This window comes from Taeniopygia guttata, chromosome 4A (assembly GCF_048771995.1).
Source record: "Taeniopygia guttata chromosome 4A, bTaeGut7.mat, whole genome shotgun sequence".
NCBI classification, from domain to species: domain Eukaryota; kingdom Metazoa; phylum Chordata; class Aves; order Passeriformes; family Estrildidae; genus Taeniopygia; species Taeniopygia guttata.
In genome coordinates, this window is record NC_133029.1 from 13344416 (window position 1) to 13368986 (window position 24571).

General features: G+C 36.1%; 1 long non-coding RNA gene across 12 annotated transcripts in view; it reads left to right on the top strand.

The window, feature by feature from the left end:
* The window catches only part of LOC115495195 (uncharacterized), a 235415-nt gene that overhangs the window by 116820 nt on the left and 94024 nt on the right, over positions 1-24571 (top strand). For 8 of the 12 annotated variants that reach the window (XR_012056010.1, XR_012056012.1, XR_012056006.1 and 5 more), the window contains 2 exons: positions 5255-5393; positions 18997-19164. The exons of 1 other annotated variant lie outside the window; for it this stretch is intronic. This is a non-coding gene — a long non-coding RNA (uncharacterized lncRNA). The remainder of the gene's footprint in view (positions 1-5254; positions 5394-18996; positions 19165-24571) is intronic. 3 more of the 12 variants (XR_012056013.1, XR_012056014.1, XR_012056015.1) reach the window with 2 other exon arrangements.

The following is a 24571-nucleotide window of genomic DNA, read 5'->3' on the forward strand; positions in this document are numbered from 1 at the left end:
TTTGGGGAATATTTCCTTCAAAGTATGTAAGGGCATTTTTTGGCATTTAAATTGAAAATAAATCATTTAATTAAAAATAAATCCCACATGCTGGATGAAATACATGGTTGCTTGGGTGGCAGTGCTTTTATGTTTATATTCTATAGAGAAATCCCACCTTACCTGTCATGAAACCCTTTTGTGTCAGAGTCAACCTACGTGAGGAGATAAACAGATGGTATAACTGAGAGCACACAAAATGCTAGCTTCGGTAAAATGCACACTGCTGATAACCCACTAAGCCTTCCTGTGTGTGCTAATCCTAATTTATGTTAAATCGTAATTAAGACAGTTTTGTTTATTGCTTGTAGCCATGAGCACCTGGAAGACTGACTAATCCCATCCATGTGTTGGGGACAATCCAGCTGCTATTGTTAACACAGAATGCAGAAAAATTTGTATTTGTGAGTTGTTTTTGTTGGTGTTTTGTAAGGCATTTATAGAGGCCCTTTTCCCCATCGTATCAGGAACTGGAACAGCAGAAACATCTTAAATAAAATTGATGGAGGGACTTTTGGAGCAAGAGGCCTAAATCTAAATAGGCTCACTGTGTTTCCAGCCAAAATTTAAATCAGAATATCTCTGATATACCCATGCAAAAATAGATTCACAGTTTCTGTTGTAGCTGTGTTTCTGTTTGGTGTTGCATATATAATTAATCATAACTGTCAGATTTTCGGGATTCTGAAGGTTTTTATTCAGGAGGCCATGGGTGGTGCCATTAAAGTGAAATGATAAGTGGAGGACAGAGGAAAAGGGGTAGGATAAACTGAATCTCAGGAGAATAATGCTATAAGAATGGGGAATATCTAAGCCCACTTGGTGCAAAATTTCATGTTTCAGTTGCATCCTTTTTTGTCATTGTAGGCTAAACTTATGTGCTCACAAATGTTGCTGTACATGTATCAGGTACAAGTTTTTGACCTGATATATATATTCACACAATTACATCTGTCATGGATTGTGCCCTCAGTTGACAAGAATTTTGTTTCTGTTTCATGCATAGCATTTCTTCTTAAACTGTAGGTAGGAGAACCCAGGTCTATATAAACTATTGCTGTGAAAGATTTTTCCCTTTAGAAGAATTCCTGCCCTAGAAGTGTATTCATTCTAATGACTTCAAATCACCCAATTTAAAAAACATGCAAGAGTGGTAATGTTTTCATCTTCCATTGTTAAATCTTTTTGCTGTTTTGGGATTTCTTGTTCTTAAAAGTTTCATTTTCTGCCTTGTCATGATGGAAAATATGCAAGCTACTGTAAAATGACAACTATATTCTCTGTACTATTTTGAAGTCAGCCCATGCAGAGACCACTTGCAGTGTGGAAATTTGGATCTAATTATCCATTCATTACATACTTAAAAGTATTCATTGGATGAATTTTTCATCAGGCTGTGATAAAACAGAAATAAAGAATTAAGGACTAAAGGTGAGCATGTTTGTACAAGGTGAGCATAGTTTGTACAAAATTCAAGTGTGAGTGTGACTGATTTGCAAAATCCTCTGATTCTTCTCACATTTAACTCATGCTATTTGCAATTACATGAATTTTCTTGCCAGTTACAATTAGATTTGATTTTTTTAAGAAAGCAAAATTAAAAATGAAAAATTTGCAGTGTGCATACATTTGTTATAGAGCCTAAAATGAATGCCTTACCTGTAATAATTTCATGTGGATTCTTCTTATGAACAGCAGAGAGCAGCAGTGTGATGACCTGAATCAGAAGGCATAATGTAAAGGAATACTCATACTAACCAACAAGTTAAATGTTTCCAAAAATCCACAATTATTTCCTTGATACTAGTGCAATTTTTTTGAGAGTCGTTTGCAAAAGAAAAGAGGAGATTGTGGGGGAAAAAAAGACATTTCCAATAAAATAACTATTATGAAAATAATTGTCGAACAAGATGTTTACATAGAGCAAAAATAGTGACAGCAGAGGGTGAATAACTAATGAAGGGAAATGAAGGATTAGTCTCTGAGCTGTGTTTAGAACTGTCCAAAATTATGATGCAGAGCAATAGAAAAACATTAGCTCATAGACTATAGTTTAAAGAAAAAATTTACTTGAATATGTACTTAATAGTCTGAGGTTGGTAAACTCAATACCATGAATTTTTGGAAATCATTAATGGTGTTTACAGGTAATTTGCAAGTCAGTATTTTTGTTTGTCTTAGGAGTTCATGGGTGCAGATCAAACCACATTAAATCATTCAGGGTAGAAGTCATCATGTACAGTAGGAAATATTGTTTCTGAGGACTTGAAAATACTTTTATCATGTATCCCACTTCATCTGATATCTTAACTCAAACTCCAAATTCGCAATTTTTGATTTTTTTTTTTTTTTACCAGTGGCTGTGTTTTACCCTCCATTATTTTCCACGGTAAAAACAGGATGTAGATTCTGGTGGGTAATGAGCAGATATAAATACCTATGAGTCAGATCAATTATGCTGGGTCCCTTCATTCCAGGGAAGCTGCTACCCTGAAGGATGCAAGAGCTGCTGTTGCCCTGGTGATTGCTCCTTGGAGTCTGGGTTGCACAGGCATTCCTTGATTCTCCTCAGGTCTTTGCATTTCTGTAAACAGCCTCTGTGGACAAAGGCCACAAATTAAGTGCAAAGAAATGAAACTGTAAGCACAGAGCATGAACGTGATGTGTGGAAAATTGCATATGGTTTATAAGGAGTGTCATAGTGTTGATCATCTTAATAGATAGCTAAGCATAGATGCATGAAATCTCTGCCAAGTTGATTTTAGGGCCTGAGTTTGTGTCCCATCTGAGTCAGTTTTCTGATGGTTGAAATATTGAGGTGGCTATGTGAAAACTTTTTTACCCATTTATTTTTTTTCCTGTCTCTCTCTGCCGCTTAAGGCCCCAAGATCTGATCTGAACAGCACTGAATTAAAAATAAAAGCTGCTACATTTCACAAGCAGCAGAGTATTTTTTTTTCAGAGCTCTGTTCTGTTAATCATGAAATTTTTATTCTTTGATTTTTTTCAGTATTTTTCTCTCATAATGAAACAGGCTTAATTTTGGAAATAGGTGGTCCTTTAGCTATTCAGAATTATTTGTTTTCTTAAATTTTTTTTTTACAAAGGCTTTGATAATGCAGACTATTCTTAATGTCTCTGTGATCCTCATTTTTTGAGTTTTGTGTACTCCTCATAGCATGTTTCTAAGATTCTCCCTTTCTTCAGAGAGCCTTAACATTTCTTGAGCCTGAAATCATGACTGAAATTCTAGACTAGGCTGTTATGCAGCACGTTGCTTTGCAAACAGATCTGATCCTGAAACTTTTTACTTTACTAATGTGTAATTTCATGCTTTCATGACAATTGTTTGAGCTTCTCTCTCCCTCAAATTAGCTGATAATACACAAAATTTAAACCATGTGTAGAAAATCAATAATTAAATAATTTTGGCTCTACCTTCTTCAGTCTCAATTCCTGCAATCACTGCATCAGCAGAGAATATTGAGCATAATCCTTTCAATGCATCGACCACATGTGTCAGCTTCTGTCAGAAGTCAGAATTTTATAAAGAACTCTTTTTATATTATTTTATAAGAACCCTTTTATCTATTTGTAGATCTGATTTGACTGTTTGACTTCAGTGATTTAAGGTCAATAATGGTGCAATTCCTGAGCAGTTTGGTGTATGACATGTTTTGTTTGTTCAAATTCTTGTTGACTGCATTAAGGGGAGAACAAACTGCTAATTGTCCCTCAGTGATATAAATAACTCAGTGTTCCAAAAGCCACAATAGGATTTTATTGCAAAGTGGTGTTTAGGGGATATTAAACTTCTAGATAACATTAAAGTAATGTGGATAGTAGACAGATTTTCTTATTTCTGATTTTATTTTGTCTTTTCTCTAATTGCTTCTTGGACTTCTGTGCAGTTTAGTTCATTGATGAGTTATGCTTCTATGGAATAAAGGCCTATAGCTGCTAGTTTATTTCTAGAAAGTCAGTGTTATAATTGTATATAATTGCTAGTATTATCAACTAGATTTTCTCCTTGTCTTTTCCTATGTTGTAATCAAATGATTCCTGAGAGTGCTACCACTCACAACTTAGAACTGCTTTGATTTTAGTTGCCAGAACTGCCATTTTTAACATTAAATCATAAGTTTCCAGATACCCAGAAGGAAGGAAGGAAGGATGACTCTGAATGGCCCTTAAGAAAGGGATGGAAAAAATAATGAACTTCCATTGTAACAGTAGTTTATTACGTGTATTTCTCTATATTTTCTGTCTTTCAGGAGAGGGAAAAACAAGGTGTTGGTAAAATCCAATAATGTTTACAATGGAGCTCATAGCTTGTACATTCTTAAGTTCTTTGCAGTGTTTTGAAGATTGAAGAAAAAATACCCAAAAAGCAAAACCCCCAAATTAAATTTGCTAAATGGAAAATAAAATCCACACCAAGGCAAAAGTCTCTCTTCCAGGGTGTCCATCAGATTTCCTATGATATGGGGGGATGTACCTGTGAATGTTGGGTAACTTTGGGGAAGATCCTGTTACCTCACTGGCTGTTAGGAAGGCAACTGACATCTCTTTGGGCAGGATTCAGCTGTGTCTCAATATATCTAAAATCAGGGGAGAACACATAATTATTTATACCTAATTTGTCACAACTGTTGCTGAAGTGATTTTGCTACAGTAATTATTGCCTAATATCAGCATTCTTTCTCGAATACACATTTTCTTTCACTTAACTCACCATTGCAGGATAATTATTCCAATGGAACCATCCCTTGTGCAGTCTTGGTACAGCATGATAGTAATAAAGAAATCAAAATAGACTTTTAAAGTACTCTTAATTCCCTTTGAATCATAGCAAACGCTTGAAACAGTCTGTAGATGAATTTTTGATGTGTATTTGTAGTTGTATTTTTTCTTTCTAAATCAGAAACACAGAAAGAATCTAAGAAATGAGGGACAAAAAGGACCAAAAAAATTGCTGGACAGTGTGTAGTAAAAGTATCTTTTCTATTTTGTCACTGGTAATTTCTTTCTGATCAATGGCATATTCCTGGTCATCAAGTTCCCAAATTTTGTTTTATATTTTAACGTGTTGATTGATTTTTCTTCAAACTCATCTTTGTGGTGGGTGTTAGCTAATTGGTTTTTAGCTTTAGAAAGAGCAGAGCTCCTTTCCAGGAGACAGCTACTAATGAAGTTCTTTCATTTTGCACTACAGGGCTGTGTGATGGTATTAAAAGTGTGGCAGGGAGCTGAGGCTGGGTCTGGTGTGACAGTGACCTTATTCTGACCTTTTCCTTTCAAGACTGAACCAGAGTTTATGATGAAATTTGGTACCAGGCTTTTGACACAGCAGTGTAAGTACCCCAAAAATCACTTTGGCATTTCCTAATGATCATCTAGTTTGTGAATAAGTGATGCTGTGGGTCCTTGGAGATAGTCACAATGTTGCATATAAATGATATAACCATTTTGTCAAAGACTGTATTAGTGGAAAAGCCTCTGTGTTGTCCCTGAAATGCAAGGGCTTTCTCATTTCTGTTGAAGTCTCACAGTGGAGCTGTATTCCCAGAGAATACAAGGGAAGAACAATGACTTAAGACAGGAATTGTGAAAATAACATTATAGAAGCCAAGCCAAGCTAATGAGGTTTTTATGAAGAGGTAAAGCTCATTGAACTTCTTCTGCCAGTTGGCTTTTGGATGATGATATTAATTATTGTATTTGGCCATTGCAGGACTGGTTTTCCTGGTGGACCCAGAAATAGCTCTGTTCCTTCAGAACTGCCACTTTCCTTTTAGTATTTTGCTTTTACCCTCTACCTGCCTGCATGAGACTGCACTTGCTTTGTAAATGGAAAAGCTTATTAAGGGCAATGGGAGCCTTGGCACCAGCATGGTTATTCTAATTCTAACAGTTTACTGGTGTAGTGCATTAGGAAGAGTAAGACATGCAGAATTCACAGAGCTAATTTAGGATCTATTCTTCCTTTTCTAATTGTGTCTGCATTTATGCTCTTCTCAAAATCACTACATTGAGAAATTTTAATCTAAATTCAGTGTGGTGTAAAATCTTTTCTTTATGTGTGCTAAGGCAGGCAAGTCCTACCATCACTTTATGATGTTTATTCTACTTTACTGCTAATGTGCTGCTGAACCGTAAACAAATATAAACAGGATTATCAGGCAAAATGCATTAACATAAACATCTTAGTATCATGCTCTTTCTACATCTTCAAATGGACTAAGTGTTTAAATGAAACATTAACTCTTACAAGTAAAACAGAAGTTTTACTGTGTTCTTTCAGAAATATTATCCCACTATTAAACTTTGCAGTATGTATTTTGTTATGTTCACCCTTTGAAAAGTGAAAAACCCCAGTGTTCATGAAAAGGTTTTGTGTTAAACTAAGAATTTAAAAGGCAAGTTAAAAAATTTGATTTGACCCACATGACTCGAAAACTAAAGCATCTTGTATAAATGAATTGACAACTTTGATCCTGTTGGGAGAGGGACAGAGATCAGTGGGCATCTTGAATTTTTTGCAACAGTAATAACAAAAGGATTTGAGTTTCAGTCTGCTCCACATGAAATTGCATAAAGATGAAAAATATTTATTAAGATTATAAATTAGAATAAACAATGTACCCTAGGAGTGCTGTGCATACAGGAAAAGAATTCTGGTGCTCAGAAATGACACAGACGTAATTTATTAATAATTTAAGTGGATGTTCAGGTTGTGCAAGAAGTAATCATTTGCACTTACTCCCAGAGAGTATCCCAGGTTGCTTTTAGTTTCTTTTATTTATCTTTTAGACAATGAGAATTCATGCTGCAGTAGTGGTTGTATTGCTGCAGTAGTGGTTGTATTACAGCTTTTTTCCCCCTTATTTGATCTCAACAGTATGTATTGTGTCTCAAGTTACTGGAGTCTTTCTTTCCACAAGTAAATTAGCAGGATTGTCTATTAGAAAGGAAATCTGTTCTCTGGCAGCATAGAGAGTTCCTTGATAGCAGCAGAGTCCTGACCTTGTCCAGTCATCAGATTGGCTTAACCTGCATAACTGCTTATAGCATCTGTCATCTTATAACAGCTTTGAAATGCAGAGTTCTGGGGATATTTTGGCCAGATATGTCAAAGCTTAACCAACAATGAGTAATTTCAGTAGGTAGAAGTTTGTCAGTTTGGCTTTTAATCTTGCAGCTGTGTAAAATTAACTGCAGTTACAAGGTCAGATGCAAAGTCTTGACAACTTGTTCATCCTCAACATATCTGCAAAACTCACTTCTTTTATCAGAAGTTGGAGCTAGGTTGTTGTAACCCACTAAATAGAATTGACTAAAATAGGAAAACCCCTCTATTTTAGGGAGGACTGTTTTAGATTACAGGAATACTGTTGCCTGGAAGAAAAGGAACCCTTTCAGTTGGATATTCTCCTGTTGTATATGAGGATGACTTTGCTTTTTTTTTTGCAAGTGATTTACTTCACATTGTTTATACCTCCCAAATTTTGGAAATGAGTAAATGAACAAACTTAGTTTTACAAATTATTATAGGTTTCTGAAGGTGTAAACCACGTTCATTAATATAATCTTTTTTTTCTGACTTGTACTTCTACTGTTGCCTTACAACTGGCTTCTGCACCCACCTGCGTGTCTAACACCCTGTAATCACTGGGCTGTCTTAAATCAGCTCTGATGAAAATTTTTGTGGGAAAAAGTGCACATAAGGAAACCTAACTATTAGGATTTAGCATAAACGTATTAACAATTAACACAGGAACAGATGGACAATTTTCAAAAGCTGAACCCTTGGCCACAGAGAGATTCAGAAAACCCAAGCACAGACAAAACAGATTAAAAGCTAGGAACAGTGAAGAATTTTGTCTAGTTTTTTAAGCTCATCTCTAGAGGGAGAAAAATTGTGTCTGAGATATGATTATGATTGTCTTAACTTTTTAACTCTTTCTTAAGTTTTTAATTGGAGAACTGGTTCATTTCTTCATTTTTCTTGATTTCCAGCAAAGTAGATGAGGTGATTGAATGTGACTATGAGTATTTTTGAGTGAGAGGCCTACGCCTATAAAAAACTTCCCTGGATCCAGCTTCCTGAAGAATCCTAAAAAGTTTATATCAGGACCCTAATTGCATGTTCAGAACATCTCCATAAGTATCCAAAGAGGCATTTCATTTTCTTTGTAGTTTCTATTCAAAACACTTCTGAAGCAGACCAGCAGATATAGAAGAAGGGAGTCAGTAAATGCAGTTAAAGCTAGCTGTTGTTACTAGAAAAGTCTTGTCAGCCCCAATTAATTACTAATTTATTACTATAATAATATGAGTTGTTATACCAATACGTGTTTCCTGATGAGCAAGAGCAGATGATAAGAGCTTGGACTATGAGAGAGCGTGTCACAAACTGCTGGGGCTCAGTCAGGCTGGGTGGGAGCTGCTCCTACAGGGGTAAGGGACAGGTAGGAACAGAAGGCCAAAAGGTGAATAATCCCAGATGCAGCTCAGCCTGAGCTGGGGAAGGCACTGATGGAGGGACTCTCTCCCTGCCCTTGCCAATCATATCCTTTTCATAAACCCCAGAGTGCTGTCTATTCATGCAACACTCACTGATTTTCTTAGATACATGTGGAGTGGATTTTTCTGTAAATATATTATAGAAAGGCCCAAAACATTTTCATTGCCTCCTGGATTTTTTTTTTTTTTTTGTGTGTGTGTGTGTCAGAAATTACACTGATTAATAGTGTTCTTAAAGGGGCAAGATCACAGGCACATCTGTCTCTGAACATTACCAAAGTTATAAAGCTATTAATTTCTCAGTGGTATCATTAAATGAAAAATATTTTATGCAAATGTATTTAATTTACAGATAATTATTCAAGTTTTAAGAGTTACATTAGTGTTGTTTTAAAGACATTTTCCCTTTCTATCATTCTGGACATTTTCATTTGACTCTATTAGAATCAATAACTCTGTTCCATGATAAAAAACAGCATCTAGTTTTAAATTTTAGTTTCCTTAGCTGATTATATGACAGACCATGACCAGCAACTATATTTTAAACAGACATTAAGATAAAATTAGCACAATACTGCAAGTTTCAGGTGTTTATATCTATTTTCAGCTAACAAAGCTTTGCTCTATTCAAATAAAAATAGAAAATGGTAACAAAACCACCATGAGCAGGACTATTGTCTTTTGCTGTCCATTGAGTTCCTAAGTAACCAAAACCCAATCTGATGTATTTCTTACCTTTGCATAACTCAAGGACAGTTGAGATCTCTGTGGTTATGTGCAGTCTTAATGATGTAACATTTCAAATCAGTAAATTGATTCAGTGCAAGTATGTTAACCGAAATTTAGTAAAACCAGTAAAATTAGTCCCCTCTGTTATTCTCCTGGATAAAATGAACTGTATTGTGAACCAGATTTGGCTGAGGGTATGGAAAGAGAGCCTGATAGACCCTATGGAATTAATGGACACCAATTAAAATCTTTAGAGATTAAGAATATCTTTCTGTTCAATACCATTTGTTCTCTTAGTTTTCAAAGCTCAGGATATTTTTCCTATTTCTAAAAATAATAAGGATGTTCCTAGTGAAGCAGACTCATATAGTTTAAAACCCAATTTGTTACAACAATTTTTCTTTGCCTTTTAACAACTTTTTAGTCATATATTTGGCATATTTCATGGCAGTACAAAAAGCCATCTTTTCTTTCTTGCTGTCATCTGTGTGCTCTTCATCTTATAAGCATTAAAAGAGCCTTTTGGCTGGAACGTTAGATGATCTTTATCCCCACTTCATTTTATCAGTGAAAGAAAACAAACAGTATTTTAAAAATATAATTGAACTAAAAAAAAAAAAAAATCTTATTACCCAGGCAGTAAATGAGAATGGGCCACTTAAATTTTAGTTTGAATGCATTAATTTTTTTAGTATAAATCTATTTCAGCTACAATAGGCTACAAAACAGATGAAGTTTTCAAGGCATGATTTTTTATCTATTTTAATAAGTTTTCACAATGTTGCAGGTCAAAATGAGTTCTGTAGTTTTAAATTAGTCTTTTGGATATTATCATCTTAATGGCTGTGGAATTTATATCAGGATCATGATAATTTTTCAAACTTTAAGCATGCTATATAGGCAATACAAAAAGCTGCTCAAATTATAAAAAATTAGTCTCTTTGCACTTACAGAGAAGCAACAGAACTAATGAGATCTCAGAAAATCAGAACATTTGCACAAGGTACAAAAGATTCCAGAAAGCAGGTTGCATTCATTATGCTTTTCATCAGTAAGCACTGTTGGTTCTCTTCTGCACTTCAGTGCCAGCTGAAGTTCAATGCCAATACAAGGTCACAGGGGAATGAATGGCTTCCAACACTACTTTTACTTTATGAGCTATTGCTCATTTCACCACTTCAACATTGGAAGAGATAAATTTTCTAATCCTGAAGTTATTTGAATTAGCTGCTTAGAACCTTTTTGCAAATTGTAATACTCGGAAGCACCTAAGTTTTACATTTTTGTGCTAGGAACTTATTGAACAAAAACACTGTGTACTGTACATGTGCCAAAGCAGCCATAGGAGGTTTGAATATCTCTGAGTGGCTTGGTGCCAATGACATCTTGAGCTGACTGTGCTGTCTTAAAGAAAGAAATCTAGAATCAGTTTTAAGCTTAAAAAATGAAAATCTCTACTCTATAAAGCTCTTACTATTTATAAGCAGAATAAAGGGAAGACATTTGAGTTCAGTGGGCTGATAGATATGAGATGATGGGATTGCCTGCTTAACTTTTCTGAGCTAACACAGTGAAAGGACGAAATGGTTTGACAAAGATCCAATTGCATGCACTTAGAACGTGCCTTCTCTGGGGTTAGCTCCATCTTCCCTAGGTGACTTTGTTTTGAAATAGGATTAATCAGCTTCCCCAGTAGGGAAGGCACATGGGGATTGTTGCTTATGGGGTATTATGTAGCTGAGAGTTATAAACATGATTTATTTACTGAAGGTAAAGTAGGTACCATTGTAACTATGTTCATTTGCAAGCACTGTTTGTTCATAAGGTATCAATTAGGCTCAGTGGCACTGGTAATGAGTAAATACTGAAAGTTATGAGTGCAGGATTAACATTTCCAAGCAAAGGAAGAGAAAATTTTTAAACTTGGAGCATTTAGACTTCAAGTGCAAAATTATGGACAGCACTAAACTTAGTAAATAATTTCTGTGGAAAATAAATAAGACTTTGAGCTCTACTGATTTTTCTCCAGTAATTCACCAAGTGGTGATGTAAAAATCAAAGAAGAGTTTCTAAGGCATTTTTCTCTTCCAAATTCAGACCTTATCTTGTGTATTTCTAAGGTGTTTTTGTTTTAACTCTAAAGCTGTGGAACAGTCCCCAAAAGGCATGTACAGCTTAGCTTTGCTTTTCAAGTTTGGAGTTCCAGGGGCTTTGTTTGCAGTGGCTTATCCTCATGGAAATGTCACTCTGCATGCAGGGCAGAGAGTCCACTCAATGACAGAGGCAGAGGGTGTGACAGATCCAGGTTAGGTACTGATTACCTGGATTGCTAATTACCAGGATTGCTATTGATCCCAGACAAAGCTGCTCCTGGCTGATGGATGCAGCTCTGAGAGCCACCTCCCAGGTGTCTGCCACGGGCACCTGTCCAGGGGCACACACTGGCCTCTTGCTGCATTTCAGAGAGAGAAAAGCCCTCTTTAGGCAGCTCCATGATTTATCTAAAGGCAAATATGCACATGCTAAAACCAAGCTGCCCTGTTGAGGCACTGCAAGAAGAAGAGCAGAGTCTCTATGGAGGACAGTGCTCCTGATGGTAAATGCAAAGCAGATTTTTGTTTTGCCATGTCAAATTGAGGCATTCAGAAGGGATCAGGTATAAAAATCCCAAGAAATTAATGAAATTAAAAACATTACATGGGTAGAAATTTATCCTTGAATTTGGGTGCTTGGTGTCTTTCAAGCTTTTCTCTCTAAGTGTAGGGATGGGAAATTTTTTCTTAATCAAAGCTTAAAACCAAAGGACATAACTTCATTCTAGCTATCAGCATTTTCAAATGTGAAGGGAATAACTAAACTCCTTATGGTAAAGTAGCATGGTCAGTCAGCACCAGACAACTAAAAGAAATTCTAGTGTGATACAGACAACTAAACTGTCATAAGCATTTGAATTTTTTTATATTACAGGAACAGATTTAATACCCACTCCAATTCACAGTGTGAGTCATAAAATGAGACTAAGACTATGACTTTTTTCTTGGAGAATGGCAAACTTCGGTTTTCTTTTGGTGGAGTACTGAAACAAAGGGATTATATTCTGTAGTATAATTAACAAGGGAGATTTACATGAAAAAGAAAGATGAAAAAGAAGCATGTTAAATAGTTTTCAGCAGATTATTTATTCAGTGCTTAGAATGACTTTGAGTCCTTGTACATTCTCTGGATAGCAAAATAATGGAAACAACTTCATGACTTTGAGGAAAGAAATGACCATCAAATATGAAAATAAAGATATTTCTGGCCCTACACAGTCAGATTTTTGATTTGAGATTGCATGAAAAGAATCAAAACAAACCGAGGGAAATGAAGGGGCATTGGCTAGTTAATTTTAATCAAAAAACTCCTCTATTTGTTTATTCCCTGTAAAGCCAAAATAAGATTATTCTTCAGATGGCAAGAGTTCTCCATGTCTTTCTGTAGAATTATCATTGCTAGATTGTTCTTTAAAGTAAATTCAATGGCATCATAAAATGTGCATTGGAATTGTGCATTCTGAAGCTCAAAAAGAGCATTACATCCCCTTGAAAATTTAAGTACTTTCCCTTATCTCAGCACATCCTACTTTAAAAACTTTCCATTTGGCTTCTTTTCCCCCTCCCACAATCCACTTATTTTTGTTTTATTTTGGTCATAATTCATGCATTTATAACAGTCTGTAAATATCTCACAATACCTGAATACCTTCTGCATTTTCTATATCTAGCTTTAAATCTTAAATACCTTACGGTTGAATCTCCCAGAGCAAATCTTGCACACTTTTGTTCTTTCCGAGGTAAAAACCATCAGTGTCAAATTAAAATGAATTGCAGAATTTTGCTCTTTATTCTCTGTCAGGTATTTCTTGACAGCCTGGAATTTGCACTAACCTCTGTTTGATCCTTGACACTCTTGACAACCTCAAATTGAAAGTTTGTTAAAGGATGCCAACATATCTTGTATATTAACATCTATATTAAAGTGAGGTTTTAAAAAGAATTTTAATAGCATTTGGCACCAGATAACTTTTAAATGGTTACAACTGTATGCTATTATCATTGGATATATAGTTCCTGATCATATCAATTGACATATCATTTGGCAATGGTTCTTGATTTCTCTCTGGAAAAAGCTGCTGGTTCAGTTATAACTGCACATTCTATTTCAGGAATAGTTAATGAAATTACTTATTTCTCAGGAGGAATTCTCTGGCATATTCAGATTGCATATACATTTTATTGGGCTGTAGCTGAACACTATAAAATGTGATGGGCACAACAGTACAATTTCTACAGTGTATATTTCAGTGTGAGAAACAACTCTTGGCTAACACCTGTCTGCTGTGAAATGTGATGTGCTACACAGGAGAGAAAAATTTCCTCTTGTTTGTGAGCTGGTTTTGTCTCGGTCAGTACAGGTTGGGTGCAAAGGCCACAAAGGTACTGCTCCATCTATTTAATCCCAGGTGTGTGGTCATGTCTCACTTCCTGGGTGCAAGGACAGAAGAGGAAAATAAATACAGAAAGTAGGTTTCCATGCGCACAGCAGCACCTACTTCAGCCCTGGCAGCTGTCAGCAACAGCACCATCCTGCCTTGGCAAAATACTCAGGCAGCCATGGACTCTCTGGAGTCTGTTATCATGTCTGGAAGGCTAAAAGTTTAACTGTGGCCACTTGGAAAGTTTAAGAATCACTTCAGATAAAACACCATCCTGTGATGCCATTTTCTCTGGAAGGGTCATCCTAGTCCTCAGATTCTTGCAAAATTTGAACTTGCTGTCTTTTTCTCAGACAAATTACAACTGAGGAAAGACTGCAAGCCATGACATGATAATTATTCTAAGAGATAATTAGGAAGCAGAACAGAAAAATATTACTGAAGAATTAAGATAGCTGCATTGTAACTTCAAGCAAAATTGCTGAAACTCACAGCCATAAAGGGGTGGTATTTTTGTGTGTTAGATATGGAAAATGTAGTCAGATCACTAAATATCCACCATTTGTTTTTACCCCAGGAGGTCACAGGCATGAGAATCTGAGTCAGGAGTGATGCTATTCCAACCATTCCATCATCTTTTCCTGAATCAGAATGGACTGTATAAAGCTTTCTCTCTAAAGTTCTCCAATGTGTTATTGAAAACATACAATGATGGGTATCACAGTGTCCCTAGTGACTTCTATCAATGTTCACTGCCCTAATTAGAAAATGTGGCAAAATCCAATATACATTCTCCTTGCTGTACTTTAATTTCCATATGACTACTCTGAACATAATGGGCACAGAGAAGAGCTTAGAGACTTTTCCTTTGCAGTTGCAAATATGAAAAATCATTCATTTTTTCCTTCAATCTACTCCTTTATCAATTTAGTCCTTAAAAGAAGTGACCAATCCAAAGAGAAGTTAATTCAAAATGATGGGTGGTGTTGAGCCAGTTAACTTCAGGGCTTGATCTGATGCTGATGGAAGTGATAGGAGAGTGATCCTGAATCACAGGAACTGCATTTTGGCCACATAAAGTGCCAGTGCCCTCATTCCTGCTGCAGCCAGACCCTGAGATCTCTGGGCAGCCCAGAGCTGGCTGAGCTTCCCAGATCCATTAGCAATGTTAGCTGCTGTGTCCCAGCCCCTTGCCAGCTGGACTAAGGGGAGGGAACCATCACACCATCCAGGATTCCCAGATGGTGTTCTTTACTTTTAATTCCCTGTGCTTTTGCTCTCTGCTAATGTGCTTTCATGGCCATGTTTGCCATCTATTTATCCGTGTATGTAAAATGAAATTTCCTTGTTTTCTCCTCCCCTTTTATTTCCTCTGGTTGTTTCACATAGTGGCATCTGTGGAATGCTGTAACTTCATTACATGTTTAACATGCAAATTGAGGACAAGGCAAATTTAAAAGTTCTACAGATTTGTTAAAAGCTCCTAAAGTTTACTTTGGAGCTTGAAAAATCCATTAATATCTTTAGTATCATTGCAAGCACCTATGCTTACACATAAAAATAAGAAAGCAGTTTGAATACATAGAAAAATACAAGGCAGTTAGTATTCACCCATCATTCATTTGTGAAGTATATAATTCTGTATTAGAAGCTTCGTATTGTAATATTGAAAGCAGTCATTCTATATCAAAGGAGTGAAGGTGAAGTAATTTTGAAAATATTTAATACTTATTTTTAATTCTTATTGATAATCTTATTTTGCAGTTGGGGTGACATTTTATCACATACCCTTCTTTGCTCTTTTATACTCTGGATTTACTCTGGAGTACCTTATTTTTTCTTCCTTTTTCATGGTCTGCAAACTTCAGAGTTAAGTTTTATGTGCACTGTTGGAAACAGAAAGACAACAGCCTCTGAAGTTACCAGAAAGAAATTGCACCCTGTAAATGCATTTTGGGATAGCTCTGCTAGTCTTTATTTCCAGATAATAATGGGTATTGAGGAAGCATGCACATCTATAAATACTCCATTTCTGATTTTATTTTATTTTTATTTGCATTCACAATTACTGGGCAACTTCAGATTTTTCCATGCTGGCACAGCCTAGATTGACTTGGGTACCTCCATCCAAAAAGGAACAGAAATCCTCTGTGTTGGCACACAGATAATGAAATGGTATGGCAGCAACATCACTTGCATGATTAAGCATCAGTTTATGCTGAAGAAAAAAACAGGCATTTCCAGCTTAATTGTTGCCCTTGTCTCTGAGAGATCTGTTCCTTCCAAATTCTTTTTCTCTTAAGAAATTTATCTAGAGTGCAAGTAGGAACACAGAAAAACCAAGCAATGAAAATGTGTGAATATGCAGGCAACAAAAGTATTTCAGGAAGTGTGCAGCTTTCAGACATTATATTTCTCCTTCACTTCATGTGATCCAAATTCATGACTTTACTAGTGGTATAAATGTTTCTTGTAATATGTGAATGGAAGCTGAAATTTAGATTATAAGGGAGTACCTGGATTACAGGTTTCTATTAAACTGCATTTAATAGCTAAATCTCCCCAGATGTAGATATTAAATACAGTGTGATAGAAAATGCCACTTTTACTATTTTTTCAGGCATGAGGCTTTGTCCAAGCTTATGGCATCAAAAAGAAGATTAAATCCTGTATAAGGCTAGAAATAAAATACAGTAAATATTTCTTATTTGTTATTAAACCATTGGAAGATCATTTAAAGTGCAGTCCTTTATTCAGACTGCTAGAATGGTGTTGAAACCCTTAAAGCATTCAGATGGTGCAGTAATTGAACACATCTGATGCCAAGATTGCAAAACTTTGATGAAAGCTGTGTCTTTGTTTTTGCTGTAGATAGATCATGTTCTCTGCTGCAGTGAATTAAAACAAAAAACTTCAGTAATGTCTTCCCATGTTATATCCAAATCTAGTACTCAGAGTCCAATGAGTCATGTCAGCAGCAGGGCTAGTAAGTGAATTTATATTTGTGTCTGAATAACTATCCCTTTAAGTTTATAAATGGTTCTCCTTTTTAAGAGCTGCTAAGTATGCAGCACTTGCCTGAGCTATATGGACTTCCTCATTAGGCTGATGAACTTCAAAGCAATTGGGGTTCCTTCCAAGTATGAAGGGAGGACACACAATGCATTCCAACTGAAGCTGAGGATAAAACGTACATTTTTTTAAACAAAATGTCCCAAATGATTAATTTCTTCTTCATCTAAAAGAATGTATAATGTTTTCTCCAGCAAGTCATTCTTTCTCCTTGCCATTTCTGATCTGCAAAATTAATTTTTACCTGAGTGAAGTCCTTTATTGACCTCATATGTATCAGATTTTCCTCTGTGGAGTTCAGAATAGGTACATAACCTATGAATGAATTCTGGCCACATTTTACTGCAGACAAGTACTTAACAGTGTTTCCTCAGTCCTTTAATTTTCAGGTTTTTAGATTTTATTTTGCTATAGTTTAACCATAGTCTGCCCAAGTCCTACTGGTGTAATTTAGATTTTATATCCTTTTAGTTTATTAGAGTTAACACGTAAAAGAGTTTCAATAGAAAGACTCTTATTTTCCATTTCAACAAATCTCATTCTGGAGACAGATTATTTCATTGATTTTAGCATTAAGCAAAGAAAATGCAAATTCTGATTTGAGTCTGGAGCCTAAGAATGAAGCCTGATTCTTTGGCAGAGGGTGAACTTTAATGGGCTGTAGTGCAGTTGTCTCAAAGTTGTTTCAGTCCAAATAAAGTGCAGGACCCAGCAGCGTTATTTCCACATAGTAAAATTCTGCACTGTGGTGAGAATAATCTAGTATTTTTTAATGACTAATAAGCTGTGAGAGTAGGATGTTAAGACAAAGATTGAAACAGTTCCTTTTGTGAAGTTTAGTGGTCCTTTTCTCATGTATTAGGTTATGAAAAAAACTGCATAAGAAGAAGAGGAAGGAAGCACAGTAGAGTGGGTGCTTCAGAGAGGGAACCTTGTAAAAGCTTGATAAAATAACAAAGGCTTCTAGCATGTGTGTGGTTTTTTCTTCCATTTCTCTGTGTTCAATGTGAGATTTGTACTAGTAAAGATTAAAGGGTTGGACAGTAACCTGCTCTGCAGTGTTCTGCCTCGAGACAAGGAATGCCTGTGGTGAGGATGGATTCCCCAGGCCAGCTGCACACACCTGGCTGCTGCTGAACCTGTGCAGGGCCCTGAGGATGCTGTGTCCCTCAGGGTGACATTACTTATTTACCAGGTCTAATGCTTTCACAAGAGCTGGGGCAGATGTGGAGAGGCAGGAGGAGGCCTGCAAATAAATGCCACTGCATAGGGCTTGTCATGTAACACAGTGAAGACTATTTTCTTAGAGGGATTTTACTCTTAAGGGATTTTCAGGTGCTAAAGCTATTAAGCATTTCTCTGTGTTCATGAATTAGGCTGTTAAATTCCTTATCTGGATTTACCACCAGAAACAATCTTACATCTTTTGTAGGGGTGTGACATAACATTTGCTTTTCATTTCTTGGTGTTACGTGCTACTGTGCGATGTGATGTACTTGGACAGTGCTTACCCTGCGTGAGAGGGGATCCTTATTCCAAGAACTGAAAAGATAACATGAATTGAAGTTTAAAAAATGAATTTTTGCAGGCTGCAGGAGCTGGCAATTTTTGTTAATTTATTTTTACCCCCAAGAAGGGAGAAACAAGAAAAATGTATTTCATAAGTGTGCATGACTGCTTACAATTTTGGCAGTGGAGCACAGAGCCTACTGTCCCTCAGGTAATGTAATTTGCTTTCTTATTGCCTTTGGACATACTAAAAATGTAGCCTTTTGCAAGAAGGCAGTGCAACACACAATAGATGATCATTTGGTGATAGAAAATGCCATAGAAATCAGTTGGTGTTGTATGACATGACTTTACAGAGCTTAATGGAGTATAACCATTATACATGTATATATGAACAATAGTATGTCAGTGGCTTTAAGATGAGAGAGCAGTCATCCTCCATTGGAGTTGTAGCTATTTTAATCCAAACACAACAATTTCTATAAAAATCAAGCCTTAGGTATGCTTTTCTGAGATGTGGGAAGGCCAAGAGAAATGGAATTTAGAAGAAGTACATGGGAGGACAAACACTGTACAAGGAACTCATTTTATTACTACTTCTTCTTTTCCTCATTGTTAATTTTCTTTTTCTGTGGCTTGTGTTTCAGTTTTTGCGAAGTGCCCCAGACTGAACTTGATGTTTATCACAGATGTATTTGCTGTAACCCTGAATAGCAGGAGCCTTTCATGGGTACAGAGCCAAGAAACTATAATTTCACAAAGTCTGCTAGCAAGAAGTGGATCCTCAAGAGATGTGGATTGCCAAAATGTGCAAAGTGGGTATTGGTGGAAATGTTATTACTCAGATTTTCTGTTGGATAAAGGTTTAGATTGAATAGGTGATTCATTATCACTTAAACAATTTGTGTTGCTGTATAGCATATAGGAAATCACCGACAATTTGTCTCGTGCTGATCAAATTAATTGTCATTCCAAAGGGAGGATATTTTTTTTTTGCAGTTCCACACTATGTGTTCTGCTCAAAAAGAAAGCCAAGCTGACATAATATCATCATCATCTATCAGCTATTCCTAAATTTCTCAAATTAAGAATCTTTTCTTTTTTATGTCTGATTTGATCTAGCAGATATAAGCAATAAAAATATCCATGTCTGGACAAATTCAAGTAGGAAATAGGGATGAGATTTTTACAGCAACTATGCGAAAAATTTACCAAAGTTCTGTATCACCTGAAATCTTTACATCAAGGTGATATTTCTAAAGCAGACTTTACAGTTCATCTTCAAATCTCTTTTGTTGTATTATGCAGTTGATTCAATAGTACAATTACAGAGGATCTATTTGGTCTCAGAGAATCCTTTTTTCTTGTATTTTTTCCATTTTTTAGTGGAAACTAAAGTTGTTTGGGTCTTAATCTACACAAAGTTGGTTTGGCAATACTTTGGGATTTGTAGTTCTGGTGAGAATCCATGATTTATGGACTAAAATAACACAATGTATTATTTATAACTACTTTCATTAATGATTTTGACTAACCTGTTGTGACTGGGACTCCCTTTAACCCTTCTGTATTGAGAAGTCTGATTTGCTGATTTTAACCCATCTTTCCCAAATTCTCTCATTCTATCACAAACAATATTGCATTATGAAACACAGAAGAGCTTAATTATATAAGTGTTTTTATGATGTTAACACAAGTTAGACTGAAATAATTTGCAGGTAGCAATGTTTTTACCCTGGTAATAATGGTTTTGAATTACTTCTGTAGGGTATGTTCAAGCCTGAGGGATATGCCAAATGTTCAGACTGTCTAAAGAGAAAGACTAGAAGTATCTGAAACCTCACAGCTCTGCTAGTCCTGGTAATGGGAAGTCAGATTTTTCATAGAGGAAGCAAAGCTGAATCACATACGTTTCCTTTACTAATTCTTTACAGTTTAAGCTGTACAAAAGTATGTGAAAGTCAGCACAGAAGGTCTGTGATCAAAATCCTTCCCACTTGAAAAATTCCTCCCTTCCATCTTCTCTGATTCTGATGTGCACATGGTGGGAATCTTAAGTGTGTCTGTAGACACCAGGAAGGTGGCAGTAATGCAAGATTGGTGATGGGAGAAATTGGAATGAAATACCTGGACCAGTCCAATGTCCTATTTTATTCATGAAACACTACAATGTACAATTTTTAATTTTTTTTAATGGTCTAAATTTAATTGACAAATGTGGCAATTATATAAACTGAAATGATGCACAGAAAGGAGAGAACACCAATATTCTCAGTTTGTGGAAGCATTCTCTGTATTACTTGCAGAGTTGGAACTCGTTATATTGTTTACCTGTAGAAATTATCCTTTCTGTATATCTTTTTCTCAAGTGGCAGATTCTCTATGAGTGTGTTGACTGGAGTATTAAGATATGAAAAGGTAATCCTGTAACAGTTGGGATTCAGTAACTGTAGAGAAAAAGGAGAAAAAACCCTATCCTACTATGCTCAGAGAAAAGCCTAGACCCTATAATTAAGATAACATTTCATTTGACAACTGAACAGGAGCCAGACCTTCAGTCATTTTGGAGCTGGTATATTGCCAGCAATTATTTTAAATCTCTTTAGTTGCCAGATATTGTTGCTTTTCTGCTGCCTGGCAGGGCACCAATGATGCTGATCTATGATCCAGCCAAACAGGAAGAATAAATTAACAGCAGTGTAACTGGTACATTCTCAATCCACCAGAATTAACAAGTGCAAAAGAGACAGTCATAAGATAATGACTGCCTGTAGGGTAGACCATGTTTAAGATACTCTTTACTGAATGAGAATGTGGAAAGGCTCATGACAATGAGACTGAAGTAATTGCCTCTCGTATTTTAAGAAAATATTTTAAAAAGGTATAAATTCAGCATTTTATTCATGATACTAATTGAACACCTTGAGTTTTCCAATTCAGAAAGCAAGGTCTTCTGACCAAATTCCCTATTTATGCTGAATTTTTACACATTACTGCCATTTATTGTTGAACATGCAAGGCCATGTATATCCAGCTTGGAAAACTGTTTGGAGTACAACCTCACATATTTTTCTGCAGCTGAGGTAGTGTTCTTGTAACCTGGGTATGTGCTTGACAACTCCTGGTAGTTCTTCGGTAAGCCTCTATACTGGGGTATCAATTTCTAGCAGCTCTCAGATTTGCTGACGTTAATGCTCAACCCTCTTAAAAAACCCAGAAAACAAACAACAAAACAAAAATAAACTTTAATTTCTTCCCTCTTAATTGTAAGCAAATTGTAAGTAAGTAAATCTCCCAGGAGCTAAACCTCTGCTTGACACCAAGCTGGTACTGGTTGAGAGAGTAAAAGGGAGACTGAGAACACTTTGAGTGATTAGTTGAATTTGTGTTGTATAGAACTTTCACTTCTATATACTCACACAACTTGTTGTTTGCAGTTTAATTTAAATTTGTTTGTTCTGACACATTTTTTTTAATTGATGAAGGGTGGTAATACATAATCATAGAATCATGGACAGGCTTGAGATGGAAGTGACCTTAAAGACTAACCTGTTCTAACCCCGTGCCATGAGCAGGGACACTCCCACTGTCCCAGGCTGCCCTGAGCCCCAGAGTCCAGCCTGGCCTTGGACATTTCCAGGGATGGGGCAGCCACAGCTGCTCTGGGCACCTGTGGCAGGGCCTCAGTACCCTCACAGGTGAGGCTGTGACAGGTCAGTGGTTCCCAGGGTGTTCCTTTCTCTGCTTTTAAAAATGAGAGCGATGTTTGCCCTTGCATACTCTGCTGGGACTTCACTGTACTGCCATGACTTGGCTGGTCCTTGTTTCCCTGCCTGTGGAATTGCTTCTTTCCCTTTAGTTTGAATCAGTGTCAAACATTTCCTGTAATGGTTTGCAAACTGAGTTCATTTTCCATTGCTCTTTCTCTGCTCGTAACTAATGTGCCTCATAAGCAGTGAGCTGGTTGATTCTTTTCAATACTGAGATTCATAAATACAAAATCCTTAACATAAGCACATTTTATTCTAATTTGTGATGTTGTTTTCCAATGAAAAATGAAATGCAGATTTCTAAGTAACATAACAGTAGGAGCAGATGGAAATCTTATCTTCAGAGTTCTAAAGGGAGCCCTATGGAGGAGCCTAATTCAATTTCATGTAAAATAATGATATTTTGGTTCTTTTATTTAGATGGAAGGGTTTGATCTTCCCAGAAGAAAACATTTCCCTATTGCTTTTCCCTTTGCTGTTAAATAGCTAATCTCATCTAGGTTTTGCATATTTAGATAATGTAGTCCGATTTTTATTTTATTTTTCTATTGCTTTTGGACTCATTGAGTGATTATTTTGATAAGAAATATTCTTAAAAAGAAAATCTGCAAGTAGTTTATCTGAAAACTTTATTTTTATATATATGAATCTTAATATTTTTACTGATGGATGATGAGAAAGTTGAGATTAAACACAGAGTTAAATCATGTGCAGAAAGACTTGTTGCTTCAATGTACAATCATGTTGTCCTTCCCTGCATCCTTATTTAGAATGGCACTGCCTTTCAAGCTAAATACATAAAGTACCACTAACAAGTTTTCACAGCTCTGCTTTAGGGTACTTCAAGGTTTATTTATATGTTATATCTCAAGATCTTGCATCTGAAGCTGGAGTCCTGCCATCTGTGGTTAACTGTGCATTAAGGGGATTGCTGCCAATACAAGTGTACAAGATGACAAGTATGATCAGTTGGAAATTATCTGCTAGGAGTAAGATAGAAGCACATCTAGGATATAGCTAGGGCCTTGGATTAGTGGAGGGTGTTAATTTTCTGTGACACATATGGTTGTTCAATACTTCCCTACTTTTATCCCTCTGTAGCTCTCAAAGGATGTATTTCCACATCCCCTTTCCCCAGCTACGTAATTGCAAATAAATAGAGCTCTGTACTATTTTGGAGAGTTAGTTCTCTGATTAAGCAGTGAAAAAACAATATCCTCTAACACTGGACATATCCTGGCATGCAGAGAAGGTAAAGAATATGGTTTTACATAATCTTGAAGGTCAGCAGCACTTACATTTAAGTCAAGGAGGTTGTGGCTGAAAGACACTGTAAGGACTGGAGTTGACAAAGGTGCCAACAATTTTGCCGTCTGTGGGCATCTTTGCCAGCAGACAATTTTCTAATACAAGTTTGTGTAAAAGCACATTTTTGGCTTTATTTTTTTTTTTTAACTTTTAGGTTTTTTTAAATGAAATAGTTTGGTATGCCCAGAAAAAAGTATTTCATTATTACTTTGTCCCTTGTAGTCAAATAACTCATCTCCTCTAGGCTTTGTGTGTTTAGATAGTGTACTCTGATATTCTCAACTCTACAAGAACATACAGGCCTTTCCTTTCCATGAGACTTGAAGGGCATGGGGCCACCTTAGCATCTGCTTGGAACATGGATCATGATCTGTGTCTGAGCACTGTTTGCAGTGAAATTTTGGGTGACACTGATGGCTCATGAAGTTTGCAAAGGCAGTGGGGTTGGACATTTGCCAGTGTGCAGGTCACAGCACTCTGCTGGCTGCAGATTTGCTACACTTTAGTATTCCAGGGTGGAATATGTTTGTTTTCTGTTCCTGTTCAAAATGTGAAGTGCAGAAATGCTTGAAGATATTTCAATCCATTCTGAGTATTCTCCACCACATGGTAACTATATTTATGGTTTCTTTGTTGTTGTTGTTGTTGTTGTTTTCGGGTTGGTTTGGAGTATTTTGTTGTTGTTGTCATTTTTTTAAGTAATTGTAGCAAAACCTCTTTGGTTGCTGGTAGAAATATCCTAAGTTAAGAAAACTAATATAGGAAACAGGAAACAAAAAGGCCACTAGCCTTGATCTGATAAAAGTTGTTTAAACATTACAAGTTTACCCATCTTTGACACATGAATTTTGTGCTTAAATAAAACCTCAGTATACATGTATGGCACTTAATTACATGTAGTCACAAAATAAGGTGACCAGATAAATCAAACAAAAACATGATTTATAGTTTCCACTGGTGTTGGTGGTATTTTTAGTGTTCTTTGATTGTTTCTTGATTTCTTCCTCACAGATGATAGAAATTAGCTGGTAGAAAACAATAAGTTGGAAATACTCTAATAAATTTAAAGAAAAATAAATCTATGTTGAGCAATGGAAACTGCAGCATAGAAGAATGAACAGTTAAAAAAGTTTCTATACGTTAA